Source organism: Aulonocara stuartgranti, assembly GCF_965226115.1.
Source record: "Aulonocara stuartgranti genome assembly, chromosome: 18".
Taxonomy (NCBI): Eukaryota; Metazoa; Chordata; class Actinopteri; order Cichliformes; family Cichlidae; genus Aulonocara; species Aulonocara stuartgranti.
Window position 1 is genome coordinate 30860282 of NC_138954.1, and position 15679 is coordinate 30875960.

Below are 15679 nucleotides of genomic sequence, written 5' to 3' on the forward strand. Positions count from 1 at the left end.
CAAGACAGTGCGTTTCTCACTGTTACATGCATTTGAATGGGGAACTCGACCAAAACAAAGTATAGGTTTTCATTATGTGTATAACTTGAAAATCCTAGCTCAAACGGCTGCAAAACCTGTTTTCCCAGCACGGGGATCTTGAGTTCTATAAGATAAAGCCATAAACATGTGTATCCGCTTCTTCTATCAAAAGTTACAGCTATTTATATGAAGTTGTACAAAAACGCTTTATTTCGCCAAGACAATGCGTTTCTCACTGTTGCAAACATTTGAATGGGGAACTCCCCGAAACAAAGTATAGGTTTTCATTATGTGTATAACTTGAAAATCTTAGCTCAAACAGCTGCAAAACCTGTTTTCCCAGCACGGGGACCTTGAGTTCTATAAGATAAAGCCATAAACATGTCTATCCGCGTCTTCTATCAAAAGTTACAGCTATTTATATGAAGTTGTTCAAAAACGCTTTCTTTCGCCAAGACAGTGCGTTTCTCACTGTTACATGCATTTGAATGGGGAACTCGACCGAAACAAAGTATAGGTTTTCATTATGTGTATAACTTGAAAATCTTAGCTCAAACAGCTGCAAATCCTGTTTTCCCAGCACGGGGACCTTGAGTTCTATAAGATAAAGCCATAAACATGTATATCCGAGTCTTCTATCAAAAGTTACAGCTATTTATATGAAGTTGTACAAAAACGCTTTATTTCGCCAAGACAATGCGTTTCTCACTGTTACATGCATTTGAATGGGGAACTCGACCGAAACAAAGTATAGGTTTTCATTATGTGTATAACTTGAAAATCCTAGCTCAAACAGCTGCAAATCCTTTTTTCCCAGCACGGGGACCTTGAGTTCTATAAGATAAAGCCATAAACATGTGTATCCGAGTCTTCTATCAAAAGTTACAGCTATTTATATGAAGTTGTACAAAAACGCTTTCTTTCGCCAAGACAATAAGTTTCTCACTGTTGCAAACATTTGAATGGGGAACTCGACCGAAACAAAGTATAGGTTTTCATTATGTGTATAACTTGAAAATCTTAGCTCAAACAGCTGCAAAACCTGTTTTCCCAGCACGGGGACCTTGAGTTCTATAAGATAAAGCCATAAACATGTCTATCCGCGTCTTCTATCAAAAGTTACAGCTATTTATATGAAGTTGTTCAAAAACGCTTTCTTTCGCCAAGACAGTGCGTTTCTCACTGTTACATGCATTTGAATGGGGAACTCGACCGAAACAAAGTATAGGTTTTCATTATGTGTATAACTTGAAAATCTTAGCTCAAACAGCTGCAAATCCTGTTTTCCCAGCACAGGGACCCTGAGTTCTATAAGATAAAGCCATAAACATGTTTGTCTGAGTCTTCTATCAAAAGTTACAGCTATTTATATGAAGTTGTACAAAAACGCTTTATTTCGCCAAGACAATGCGTTTCTCACTGTTACATGCATTTGAATGGGGAACTCGACCGAAACAAAGTATAGGTTTTCATTATGTGTATAACTTTAAAATCTTAGCTCAAACAGCTGCAAATCCTGTTTTCCCAGCACGGGGACCTTGAGTTCTATAAGATAAAGCCATAAACATGTTTGTCTGAGTCTTCTACCAAAAGTTACAGCTATTTATATGAAGTTGTACAAAAACGCTTTATTTCGCCAAGACAGTGCGTTTCTCACTGTTACATGCATTTGAATGGGGAACTCGACCAAAACAATGTATAGGTTTTCATTATGTGTATAACTTGAAAATCTTAGCTCAAACAGCTGCAAATCCTGTTTTCCCAGCACGGGGACCTTGAGTTCTATAAGATAAAGCCATGAACATGTTTTTCTGAGTCTTCCATCAAAAGTTACAGCTATTTATATGAAGTTGTACAAAAACGCTTTATTTCGCCAAGACAGTGCGTTTCTCACTGTTACATGCATTTGAATGGGGAACTCGACCGAAACAAAGTATAGGTTTTCATTATGTGTATAACTTGAAAATCTTAGCTCAAACAGCTGCAAATCCTGTTTGCCCAGCACGGGGACCTTGAGTTCTATAAGATAAAGCCATAAACATGTGTATCCGAGTCTTCTATCAAAAGTTACAGCTATTTATATGAAGTTGTACAAAAAAGCTTTCTTTCGCCAGACAGTGCGTTTCTCACTGTTATATGCATTTGAATGGGGAACTCGACCGAAACAAAGTATAGGTTTTCATTATGTGTATAACTTGGAAATCTTAGCTCAAACAGCTGCAAAACCTGTTTTCCCAGCACGGGGACCTTGAGTTCTATAAGATAAAGCCATAAACATGTTTGTCTGAGTCTTCTACCAAAAGTTACAGCTATTTATATGAAGTTGTACAAAAACGCTTTATTTCGCCAAGACAGTGCGTTTCTCACTGTTATATGCATTTGAATGGGGAACTCGACCAAAACAAAGTATAGGTTTTCATTATGTGTATAACTTGAAAATCCTAGCTCAAACAGCTGCAAAACCTGTTTTCCCAGCACGGGGACCTTGAGTTCTATAAGATAAAGCCATAAACATGTTTGTCTGAGTCTTCTATCAAAAGTTACAGCTATTTATATGAAGTTGTACAAAAACGCTTTATTTCGCCAAGACAGTGCGTTTCTCACTGTTATATGCATTTGAATGGGGAACTCGACCAAAACAAAGTATAGGTTTTCATTATGTGTATAACTTGAAAATCCTAGCTCAAACAGCTGCAAAACCTGTTTTCCCAGCACGGGGACCTTGAGTTCTATAAGATAAAGCCATAAACATGTTTGTCTGAGTCTTCTATCAAAAGTTACAGCTATTTATATGAAGTTGTACAAAAACGCTTTCTTTCGCCAAGACAGTGCGTTTCTCACTGTTACATGCATTTGAATGGGGAACTCGACCAAAACAAAGTATAGGTTTTCATTATGTGTATAACTTGAAAATCTTAGTTCAAACAGCTGCAAATCCTGTTTTCCCAGCACGGGGACCTTGAGTTCTATAAGATAAAGCCATAAACATGTGTATCCGAGTCTTCTACCAAAAGTTACAGCTATTTATATGAAGTTGTACAAAAACGCTTTATTTCGCCAAGACAGTGCGTTTCTCACTGTTACATGCATTTGAATGGGGAACTCGACCGAAACAAAGTATAGGTTTTCATTATGTGTATAACTTGGAAATCTTAGCTCAAACAGCTGCAAAACCTGTTCTGTTTTCCCAGCACAGGGACCTTGAGTTCTATAAGATAAAGCCATGAACATGTGTTTCTGAGTCTTCCATCAAAAGTTACAGCTATTTATAGGAAGTTGTACAAAAACGCTTTATTTCGCCAAGACAGTGCGTTTCTCACTGTTACATGCATTTGAATGGGGAACTCGACCGAAACAAAGTATAGGTTTTCATTATGTGTATAACTTGGAAATCTTAGCTCAAACAGCTGCAAAACCTGTTTTCCCAGCACGGGGACCTTGAGTTCTATAAGATAAAGCCATAAACATGTGTATCCGAGTCTTCTACCAAAAGTTACAGCTATTTATATGAAGTTGTACAAAAACGCTTTATTTCGCCAAGACAGTGCGTTTCTCACTGTTACATGCATTTGAATGGGGAACTCGACCGAAACAAAGCATAGGTTTTCATTATGTGTTTAACTTGAAAATCTTAGCTCAAACAGCTGCAAATCCTGTGCAAATCCTGTTTTCCCAGCACGGGGACCTTAAGTTCTATAAGATAAAGCCATAAACATGTGTATCCGAGTCTTCTATCAAAAGTTACAGCTATTTATATGAAGTTGTACAAAAACGCTTTCTTTCGCCAAGACAGTGCGTTTCTCACTGTTACATGCATTTGAATGGGGAACTCGACCGAAACAAAGTATAGGTTTTCATTATGTGTATAACTTGGAAATCTTAGCTCAAACAGCTGCAAAACCTGTTCTGTTTTCCCAGCACAGGGACCTTGAGTTCTATAAGATAAAGCCATGAACATGTGTTTCTGAGTCTTCCATCAAAAGTTACAGCTATTTATAGGAAGTTGTACAAAAATGCTTTATTTCGCCAAGACAGTGCGTTTCTCACTGTTACATGCATTTGAATGGGGAACTCGACCGAAACAAAGTATAGGTTTTCATTATGTGTATAACTTGGAAATCTTAGCTCAAACAGCTGCAAAACCTGTTTTCCCAGCACGGGGACCTTGAGTTCTATAAGATAAAGCCATAAACATGTTTGTCTGAGTCTTTCATCAAAAGTTACAGCTATTTATATAAAGTTGTACAAAAACGCTTTCTTTCGCCAAGACAGTGCGTTTCTCACTGTTACATGCATTTGAATGGGGAACTCGACCGAAACAAAGTATAGGTTTTCATTATGTGTATAACTTGGAAATCTTAGCTCAAACAGCTGCAAAACCTGTTTTCCCAGCACGGGGACCTTGAGTTCTATAAGATAAAGCCATAAACATGTTTGTCTGAGTCTTTCATCAAAAGTTACAGCTATTTATATGAAGTTGTACAAAAACGCTTTCTTTCGCCAAGACAGTGCGTTTCTCACTGTTACATGCATTTGAATGGGGAACTTGACCGAAACAAAGTATAGGTTTTCATTATGTGTATAAATTGAAAATCTTAGCTCAAACAGCTGCAAATCCTGTTTTCCCAGCACGGGGACCTTGAGTTCTATAAGATAAAGCCATAAACATGTGTATCCGAGTCTTCTATCAAAAGTTACAGCTATTTATATGAAGTTGTACAAAAACGCTTTCTTTCGCCAAGACAGTGCGTTTCTCACTGTTACATGCATTTGAATGGGGAACTCGACCGAAACAAAGTATAGGTTTTCATTATGTGTATAACTTGGAAATCTTAGCTCAAACAGCTGCAAATCATGTTTTCCCAGCACGGGGACCTTGAGTTCTATAAGATAAAGCCATAAACATGTTTGTCTGAGTCTTCCATCAAAAGTTACAGCTATTTATATGAAGTTGTACAAAAACGCTTTCTTTCGCCAAGACAGTGCGTTTCTCACTGTTATATGCATTTGAATGGGGAACTCGACCGAAACAAAGTATAGGTTTTCATTATGTGTATAACTTTAAAATCTTAGCTCAAACAGCTGCAAAACCTGTTTTCCCAGCACGGGGACCTTGAGTTCTATAAGATAAAGCCATAAACATGTTTGTCTGAGTCTTCTACCAAAAGTTACAGCTATTTATATGAAGTTGTTCAAAAACGCTTTATTTCGCCAAGACAGTGCGTTTCTCACTGTTATATGCATTTGAATGGGGAACTCGACCAAAACAAAGTATAGGTTTTCATTATGTGTATAACTTGAAAATCCTAGCTCAAACAGCTGCAAAACCTGTTTTCCCAGCACGGGGACCTTGAGTTCTATAAGATAAAGCCATAAACATGTATATCCGAGTCTTCTATCAAAAGTTACAGCTATTTATATGAAGTTGTACAAAAACGCTTTATTTCGCCAAGACAATGCGTTTCTCACTGTTACATGCATTTGAATGGGGAACTCGACCGAAACAAAGTATAGGTTTTCATTATGTGTATAACTTGAAAATCTTAGCTCAAAACAGCTGCAAATCCTGTTTTCCCAGCAAGGGGACCTTGAGTTCTATAAGATAAAGCCATAAACATGTTTGTCTGAGTCTTCTATCAAAAGTTACAGCTATTTATATGAAGTTGTACAAAAAAGCTTTCTTTCGCCAAGACAGTGCGTTTCTCACTGTTACATGCATTTGAATGGGGAACTCGACCGAAACAAAGTATAGGTTTTCATTATATGTATAACTTGAAAATCTAAGCTCAAACAGCTGCAAATCCTGTTTTCCCAGCACGGGGACCTTGAGTTCTATAAGATAAAGCCATAAACATGTTTGTCTGAGTCTTCTATCAAAAGTTACAGCTATTTATATGAAGTTGTACAAAAACGCTTTCTTTCGCCAAGACAGTGCGTTTCTCACTGTTACATGCATTTGAATGGGGAACTGACCGAAACAAAGTATAGGTTTTCATTATGTGTATAACTTGGAAATCTTAGCTCAAACAGCTGCAAAACCTGTTTTCCCAGCACGGGGACCTTGAGTTCTATAAGATAAAGCCATAAACATGTGTATCCGAGTCTTCTACCAAAAGTTACAGCTATTTATATGAAGTTGTACAAAAACGCTTTATTTCGCCAAGACAGTGCGTTTCTCACTGTTACATGCATTTGAATGGGGAACTCGACCGAAACAAAGCATAGGTTTTCATTATGTGTTTAACTTGAAAATCTTAGCTCAAACAGCTGCAAATCCTGTGCAAATCCTGTTTTCCCAGCACGGGGACCTTAAGTTCTATAAGATAAAGCCATAAACATGTGTATCCGAGTCTTCTATCAAAAGTTACAGCTATTTATATGAAGTTGTACAAAAACGCTTTCTTTCGCCAAGACAGTGCGTTTCTCACTGTTACATGCATTTGAATGGGGAACTCGACCGAAACAAAGTATAGGTTTTCATTATGTGTATAACTTGGAAATCTTAGCTCAAACAGCTGCAAAACCTTTTCTGTTTTCCCAGCACAGGGACCTTGAGTTCTATAAGATAAAGCCATGAACATGTGTTTCTGAGTCTTCCATCAAAAGTTACAGCTATTTATAGGAAGTTGTACAAAAATGCTTTATTTCGCCAAGACAGTGCGTTTCTCACTGTTACATGCATTTGAATGGGGAACTCGACCGAAACAAAGTATAGGTTTTCATTATGTGTATAACTTGGAAATCTTAGCTCAAACAGCTGCAAAACCTGTTTTCCCAGCACGGGGACCTTGAGTTCTATAAGATAAAGCCATAAACATGTTTGTCTGAGTCTTCTACCAAAAGTTACAGCTATTTATATGAAGTTGTTCAAAAACGCTTTATTTCGCCAAGACAGTGCGTTTCTCACTGTTATATGCATTTGAATGGGGAACTCGACCAAAACAAAGTATAGGTTTTCATTATGTGTATAACTTGAAAATCCTAGCTCAAACAGCTGCAAAACCTGTTTTCCCAGCACGGGGACCTTGAGTTCTATAAGATAAAGCCATAAACATGTATATCCGAGTCTTCTATCAAAAGTTACAGCTATTTATATGAAGTTGTACAAAAACGCTTTATTTCGCCAAGACAATGCGTTTCTCACTGTTACATGCATTTGAATGGGGAACTCGACCGAAACAAAGTATAGGTTTTCATTATGTGTATAACTTGAAAATCTTAGCTCAAACAGCTGCAAATCCTGTTTCTCCAGCAAGGGGACCTTGAGTTCTATAAGATAAAGCCATAAACATGTTTGTCTGAGTCTTCTATCAAAAGTTACAGCTATTTATATGAAGTTGTACAAAAAAGCTTTCTTTCGCCAAGACAGTGCGTTTCTCACTGTTACATGCATTTGAATGGGGAACTCGACTGAAACAAAGTATAGGTTTTCATTATGTGAATAATTTTAAAATCTGTTCTGTTTTCCCAGCACGGGGACCTTGAGTTCTATAAGATAAAGTCATGAATAGTATATCTGAATCTTCCATCAAAAGTTACAGCGATTTATATGAAGTTGTTCAAAAACGCTTTCTTTCGCCAAGACAGTGCGTTTCTCACTGTTACATGCATTTGAATGGGGAACTCGACCGAAACAAAGTATAGGTTTTCATTATGTGTATAACTTGGAAATCTTAGCTCAAACAGCTGCAAAACCTGTTTTCCCAGCACGGGGACCTTGAGTTCTATAAGATAAAGCACTAAACATGTTTGTCTGAGTCTTCTATCAAAAGTTACAGCTATTTATATGAAGTTGTACAAAAACGCTTTCTTTCGCCAAGACAGTGCGTTTCTCACTGTTACATGCATTTGAATGGGGAAGTCGACCGAAACAAAGTATAGGTTTTCATTATGTGTATAACTTGAAAATCTTAGCTCAAACAGCTGCACATCCTGTTTTCCCAGCACGGGGACCTTGAGTTCTATAAGATAAAGCCATAAACATGTGTATCCGAGTCTTCTATCAAAAGTTACAGCTATTTATATGAAGTTGTACAAAAACCCTTTCTTTCGCCAAGACAGTGTGTTTCTCACTGTTGCAAACATTTGAATGGGGAACTCGCCCGAAACAAAGTATAGGTTTTCATTATGTGTATAACTTGAAAATCTTAGCTCAAACAGCTGCAAATCCTGTTTTCCCAGCACGGGGACCTTGAGTTCTATAAGATAAAGCAATAAACATGTTTGTCTGAGTCTTCCATCAAAAGTTACAGCTATTTATATGAAGTTGTACAAAAACGCTTTCTTTCGCCAAGACAGTGCGTTTCTCACTGTTATATGCATTTGAATGTGGAACTCGACCGAAACAAAGTATAGGTTTTCATTATGTGTATAACTTGGAAATCTTAGCTCAAACAGCTGCAAATCCTGTTTTCCCAGCACAGGGACCCTGAGTTCTATAAGATAAAGCCATGAACATGTGTTTCTGAGTCTTCCATCAAAAGTTACAGCTATTTATATGAAGTTGTACAAAAACGCTTTCTTTCGCCAAGACAGTGCGTTTCTCACTGTTACATGCATTTGAATGGGGAACTCGACGGAAACAAAGTATAGGTTTTCATTATGTGAATAATTTTAAAATCTTAGCTCAAACGGCTGCAAAATCTGTTCTGTTTTCCCAGCACGGGGACCTTGAGTTCTATAAGATAAAGTCATGAATAGTATATCTGAATCTTCCATCAAAAGTTACAGCGATTTATATGAAGTTGTTCAAAAACGCTTTCTTTCGCCAAGACAGTGCGTTTCTCACTGTTACATGCATTTGAATGGGGAACTCGACCGAAACAAAGTATAGGTTTTCATTATGTGTATAACTTGGAAATCTTAGCTCAAACAGCTGCAAAACCTGTTTTCCCAGCACGGGGACCTTGAGTTCTATAAGATAAAGCACTAAACATGTTTGTCTGAGTCTTCTATCAAAAGTTACAGCTATTTATATGAAGTTGTACAAAAACGCTTTCTTTCGCCAAGACAGTGCGTTTCTCACTGTTACATGCATTTGAATGGGGAAGTCGACCGAAACAAAGTATAGGTTTTCATTATGTGTATAACTTGAAAATCTTAGCTCAAACAGCTGCAAATCCTGTTTTCCCAGCACGGGGACCTTGAGTTCTATAAGATAAATGTTTGTCTGAGTCTTCTATCAAAAGTTACAGCTATTTATATAAAGTTGTACAAAAACGCTTTATTTCGCCAAGACAGTGCGTTTCTCACTGTTACATGCATTTGAATGGGGAACTCGACCGAAACAAAGTATAGGTTTTTATTATGTGAATAACTTGAAAATCTTAGCTCAAACGGCTGCAAATCCTGTTTGCCCAGCACGGGGACCTTGAGTTCTATAAGATAAAGCCATAAACATGTGTATCCGAGTCTTCTATCAAAAGTTACAGCTATTTATATGAAGTTGTACAAAAACGCTTTCTTTCGCCAAGACAGTGCGTTTCTCACTGTTACATGCATTTGAATGGGGAACTCGACCGAAACAAAGTATAGGTTTTCATTATGTGTATAACTTGGAAATCTTAGCTCAAACAGCTGCAAAACCTGTTTTCCCAGCACGGGGACCTTGAGTTCTATAAGATAAAGTCATGAATAGTATATCTGAATCTTCCATCAAAAGTTACAGCGATTTATATGAAGTTGTTCAAAAACGCTTTCTTTCGCCAAGACAGTGCGTTTCTCACTGTTACATGCATTTGAATGGGGAACTCGACCGAAACAAAGTATAGGTTTTCATTATGTGTATAACTTGGAAATCTTAGCTCAAACAGCTGCAAAACCTGTTTTCCCAGCACGGGGACCTTGAGTTCTATAAGATAAATGTTTGTCTGAGTCTTCTATCAAAAGTTACAGCTATTTATATGAAGTTGTACAAAAACGCTTTATTTCGCCAAGACAGTGCGTTTCTCACTGTTACATGCATTTGAATGGGGAACTCGACCGAAACAAAGTATAGGTTTTTATTATGTGAATAACTTGAAAATCTTAGCTCAAACGGCTGCAAATCCTGTTTGCCCAGCACGGGGACCTTGAGTTCTATAAGATAAAGCCATAAACATGTGTATCCGAGTCTTCTATCAAAAGTTACAGCTATTTATATGAAGTTGTACAAAAACGCTTTCTTTCGCCAAGACAGTGCGTTTCTCACTGTTACATGCATTTGAATGGGGAACTCGACCGAAACAAAGTATAGGTTTTCATTATGTGTATAACTTGGAAATCTTAGCTCAAACAGATGCAAATCCTGTTTTCCCAGCACGGGGACCTTGAGTTCTATAAGATAAATGTTTGTCTGAGTCTTCTATCAAAAGTTACAGCTATTTATATGAAGTTGTACAAAAACGCTTTATTTCGCCAAGACAGTGCGTTTCTCACTGTTACATGCATTTGAATGGGGAACTCGACCGAAACAAAGTATAGGTTTTTATTATGTGAATAACTTGAAAATCTTAGCTCAAACAGCTGCAAATCCTGTTTGCCCAGCACGGGGACCTTGAGTTCTATAAGATAAAGCCATAAACATGTGTATCCGAGTCTTCTATCAAAAGTTACAGCTATTTATATGAAGTTGTACAAAAACGCTTTCTTTCGCCAAGACAGTGCGTTTCTCACTGTTACATGCATTTGAATGGGGAACTCGACCGAAACAAAGTATAGGTTTTCATTATGTGTATAACTTGGAAATCTTAGCTCAAACAGATGCAAATCCTGTTTTCCCAGCACGGGGACCTTGAGTTCTATAAGATAAATGTTTGTCTGAGTCTTCTATCAAAAGTTACAGCTATTTATATGAAGTTGTACAAAAACGCTTTATTTCGCCAAGACAGTGCGTTTCTCACTGTTACATGCATTTGAATGGGGAACTCGACCGAAACAAAGTATAGGTTTTTATTATGTGAATAACTTGAAAATCTTAGCTCAAACAGCTGCAAATCCTGTTTGCCCAGCACGGGGACCTTGAGTTCTATAAGATAAAGCCATAAACATGTGTATCCGAGTCTTCTATCAAAAGTTACAGCTATTTATATGAAGTTGTACAAAAACGCTTTCTTTCGCCAAGACAGTGCGTTTCTCACTGTTACATGCATTTGAATGGGGAACTCGACCGAAACAAAGTATAGGTTTTCATTATGTGTATAACTTGGAAATCTTAGCTCAAACAGCTGCAAAACCTGTTTTCCCAGCACGGGGACCTTGAGTTCTATAAGATAAATGTTTGTCTGAGTCTTCTATCAAAAGTTACAGCTATTTATATGAAGTTGTACAAAAACGCTTTATTTCGCCAAGACAATGCGTTTCTCACTGTTACATGCATTTGAATGGGGAACTCGACCGAAACAAAGTATAGGTTTTCATTATGTGAATAATTTTAAAATCTTAGCTCAAACGGCTGCAAAATCTGTTCTGTTTTCCCAGCACGGGGACCTTGAGTTCTATAAGATAAAGTCATGAATAGTATATCTGAATCTTCTATCAAAAGTTACAGCGATTTATATGAAGTTGTTCAAAAACGCTTTCTTTCGCCAAGACAGTGCGTTTCTCACTGTTACATGCATTTGAATGGGGAACTCGACCGAAACAAAGTATAGGTTTTCATTATGTGTATAACTTGGAAATCTTAGCTCAAACAGCTGCAAAACCTGTTTGCCCAGCACGGGGATATTGAGTTCTATAAGATAAAGCCATAAACATGTTTGTCTGAGTCTTCTATCAAAAGTTACAGCGATTTATATGAAGTTGTTCAAAAACGCTTTATTTCGCCAAGACAATGCGTTTCTCACTGTTACATGCATTTGAATGGGGAACTCGCCCGAAACAAAGTATAGGTTTTCATTATGTGAATAATTTTAAAATCTTAGCTCAAACGGCTGCAAAATCTGTTCTGTTTTCCCAGCACGGGGACCTTGAGTTCTATAAGATAAAGCCATAAACATGTGTATCCGAGTCTTCTATCAAAAGTTACAGCTATTTATATGAAGTTGTACAAAAACGCTTTCTTTCGCCAAGACAGTGCGTTTCTCACTGTTACATGCATTTGAATGGGGAACTCGACCGAAACAAAGTATATGTTTTCATTATGTGTATAACTTGGAAATCTTAGCTCAAACAGCTGCAAAACCTGTTTTCCCAGCACGGGGACCTTGAGTTCTATAAGATAAATGTTTGTCTGAGTCTTCTATCAAAAGTTACAGCTATTTATATGAAGTTGTACAAAAACGCTTTATTTCGCCAAGACAATGCGTTTCTCACTGTTACATGCATTTGAATGGGGAACTCGACCGAAACAAAATATAGGTTTTCATTATGTGTATAACTTGAAAATCTTAGCTCAAACAGCTGCAAAACCTGTTCTGTTTTCCCAGCACAGGGACCTTGAGTTCTATAAGAGAAATGTTTGTCTGAGTCTTCTATCAAAAGTTACAGCTATTTATATGAAGTTGTACAAAAACGCTTTATTTCGCCAAGACAGTGCGTTTCTCACTGTTACATGCATTTGAATGGGGAACTCGACCGAAACAAAGTATAGGTTTTCATTATGTGTATAACTTGGAAATCTTAGCTCAAACAGCTGCAAAACCTGTTCTGTTTTCCCAGCACAGGGACCTTGAGTTCTATAAGATAAATGTTTGTCTGAGTCTTCTATCAAAAGTTACAGCTATTTATATGAAGTTGTACAAAAACGCTTTATTTCGCCAAGACAGTGCGTTTCTCACTGTTACATGCATTTGAATGGGGAACTCGACCGAAACAAAGTATAGGTTTTCATTATGTGTATAACTTGGAAATCTTAGCTCAAACAGCTGCAAAACCTGTTTGCCCAGCACGGGGATATTGAGTTCTATAAGATAAAGCCATAAACATGTGTATCCGAGTCTTCTATCAAAAGTTACAGCTATTTATATGAAGTTGTACAAAAACGCTTTCTTTCGCCAAGACAGTGCGTTTCTCACTGTTACATGCATTTGAATGGGGAACTCGACCGAAACAAAGTATAGGTTTTCTTTATGTGTATAACTTGGAAATCTTAGCTCACACAGCTGCAAAACCTGTTTGCCCAGCACGGGGATATTGAATTCTATAAGATAAAACCATAAATACATAAATCTGAGCCTTCTATCAAAAGTTACAGCTGTCTTCGTGAAGCTGTACAAAAACACTTTATTTCGCCGAGACAGTGCGTTTCTGACTATTACATGCATTTGAATGCAGTTCTCGCACGAAACAAAGTATAGGTTTTCATTATGTGAATAACTCGAAAATCTTAGCTCAAACCTGTTTGCTCAACACGGGGATACTGAATATTATAAGATAAAGCCATAACTACGTAAATCTGAAACTTCTATCAAAAGTTACAGCTAACTTCATGAAGTTGTACAAAAAGGCTTTATTTTACAAAGATAGTGCGTTTCTGACTATTACATGCGAGACATGTGTCTCTTTACTGTGTTTAAGACACTTTACAGGTCCCTCCCCTAATGAAGAGTAGTGAGCAGCTGATTGGACCATGGAACAGGTGACCACGTTCAAAAAGCCGCTCTGACAGCTCCAGAGGGGAGAGAGGGAGAGAGTGTGTGCAACGAGCGAGTAGCCTGACAGCCGTCGCGGTCCTGACCATGGTTTTCCCAGCCTGTGCTTATCTTGTGTATTTGTGTGAGGGTGAATTGTAAAAGCCGCTCCTAGTGCATTAGCTGAGAGCTTAGGCACTCGTGGGCTGAAGCGGAAGGGGTGAGCTGCCTTTTCTTTTGGAATCGTTTTCTCCTGTTTTCTTGGTCAGGGAGCGAGGGATAGCTCTGTCATTTGTTTGTTCTTTTTCTTTCCTAGGGTTTAGTTAGTCTTTTCTGGTTGGTCTTAGTTGGTTTTGTTTATTATTTTGGCCTGGGCTCACCCTGGAGCTATGCTTCTTGTCCTTAAATAAAATCACCTTTTTTTACTCACAACTGGTTTGGATGTTTGGCTTGGGAACCAGGGCGGGGATTTGTATCTCTCTCCTCCAACCTTATGTGCGTCCCTACACGCCTAGATTAGGGGCGTAACATAAATGGAGTTCTCACACGAAACAAAGTATAGCTTTTTATTTTGTGAATAACTTAAAAATCTTAGCTCACATAGCTTTAAAACTGTTTGCTCAATGGGGATATTGAATTCTATAAGATAAAGCCATAAATACGTATATCTGAGTTTCCTATCAAAAGTTACAGCTGTCTTCATGAAGTTGTAAACCCTTTATTTCGCCGAGACAGTGCGTTTCTGACTTTTACATGCATTTGAATGGAGTTCTCGCACGAAACAAAGTATAGGCTTTCATTTTTTCAATAACTGGAAGCTCTTGGCTCAAACAGCTGCAAAACCTGTTTCCCAGCACGGAGATGCTGAATTGTATAAGGCAAAGCCATATTGATGTGTGTCTGAGCCTTCTATCAAAAGTTACAGGTAACTTCAAGCTGTACAAAAACACAAAAACACAAAAGTTACAGCTGTCTTGAATGAAAGCATTATAGCAGCTTACCTCGATCATGTGGTAGAACAGACACATGGGCCACCTACGTGTCCTTCTACGGCAGGAGTAGTTGCCACAAACCTGCAAAACAAAAAGAAATGATCAGGTGACATGAACAGATTTATACAGCCATAAGCAAGAGATTCTTCCTGCCTGTGGGCGTCAAACTGGACCCCCCCCCCCCCCCCCCCCTCCTTACTGTAACTATCAAAACTATCATAGTCTAAAACTATCATCTCATATCAAAACTATTATAATCACATTATCTGACTTTATCAGTTATAACAATGAGAAACGGTAAACAATTTGGCAAATAAATTACTTATAATTGTGCTTACCTGGTCCAAATGATCCACAGTCCCTTTGCATTTGTTATAATCCAGGATGATGTGGGGCTTTCTCTTCCCAGAGTCCTGGACTTGTAGCTCACGGTGCCTGGTGCTCAATAAGACAACCTTTTTTCTTTGCTCAAATCTTTTTTTTTTTTTTGACATGGTAGCATGAAACAGAAGAGCCCTGTCTCCCCATTTCACAGGCTTGTTGTCGTTTCATGTTGAGACCTGTACAGGCCAGCCAGCATCACAAGCCCCATGTAAGCCTGCAACTCCTCATCTATGTCCTTCCAGTCTTTTACTGACCTGTTGCCCCTGCAGGTTGGTGAAATGCAGGATTAACTGCATAATGTCCTCTGCAAAAAAAAGATGGAAAGTGCTCACAGGGCTGCTGATCCTATACGAATTGCATAATGGGTTGGTCCTGGGGTTAAAATGGGGGGAGGAAAAAATGGCAGGACCTCTTCGTGTGTGGGTTGCCACATGATTTCTCCATTTTTAGATCTCTACTGGCCATCCTCCAGTCTTGTCTCTTCCTCCTGCTCTTCTTCCTCCTTCTCCTTCTCCTCCTCCGCACATGAGCTGCAAAGCTCCTCGGTGCCTGGCAAAAATTCTTCTTCGCTGTCAGAAGTATCTCCACTGCTTGTGGAGAGTGCAAAACTGCAGCAACAGCCTCCTCTAAACTGAGTGCACGCTTCATTGTGTCTGTGCAGAAATGACCACTCAGACCAGGCTGCAAAGTATTCTCATAGACTTCAAAGGTGCACCTGAATAAACATGCTATACC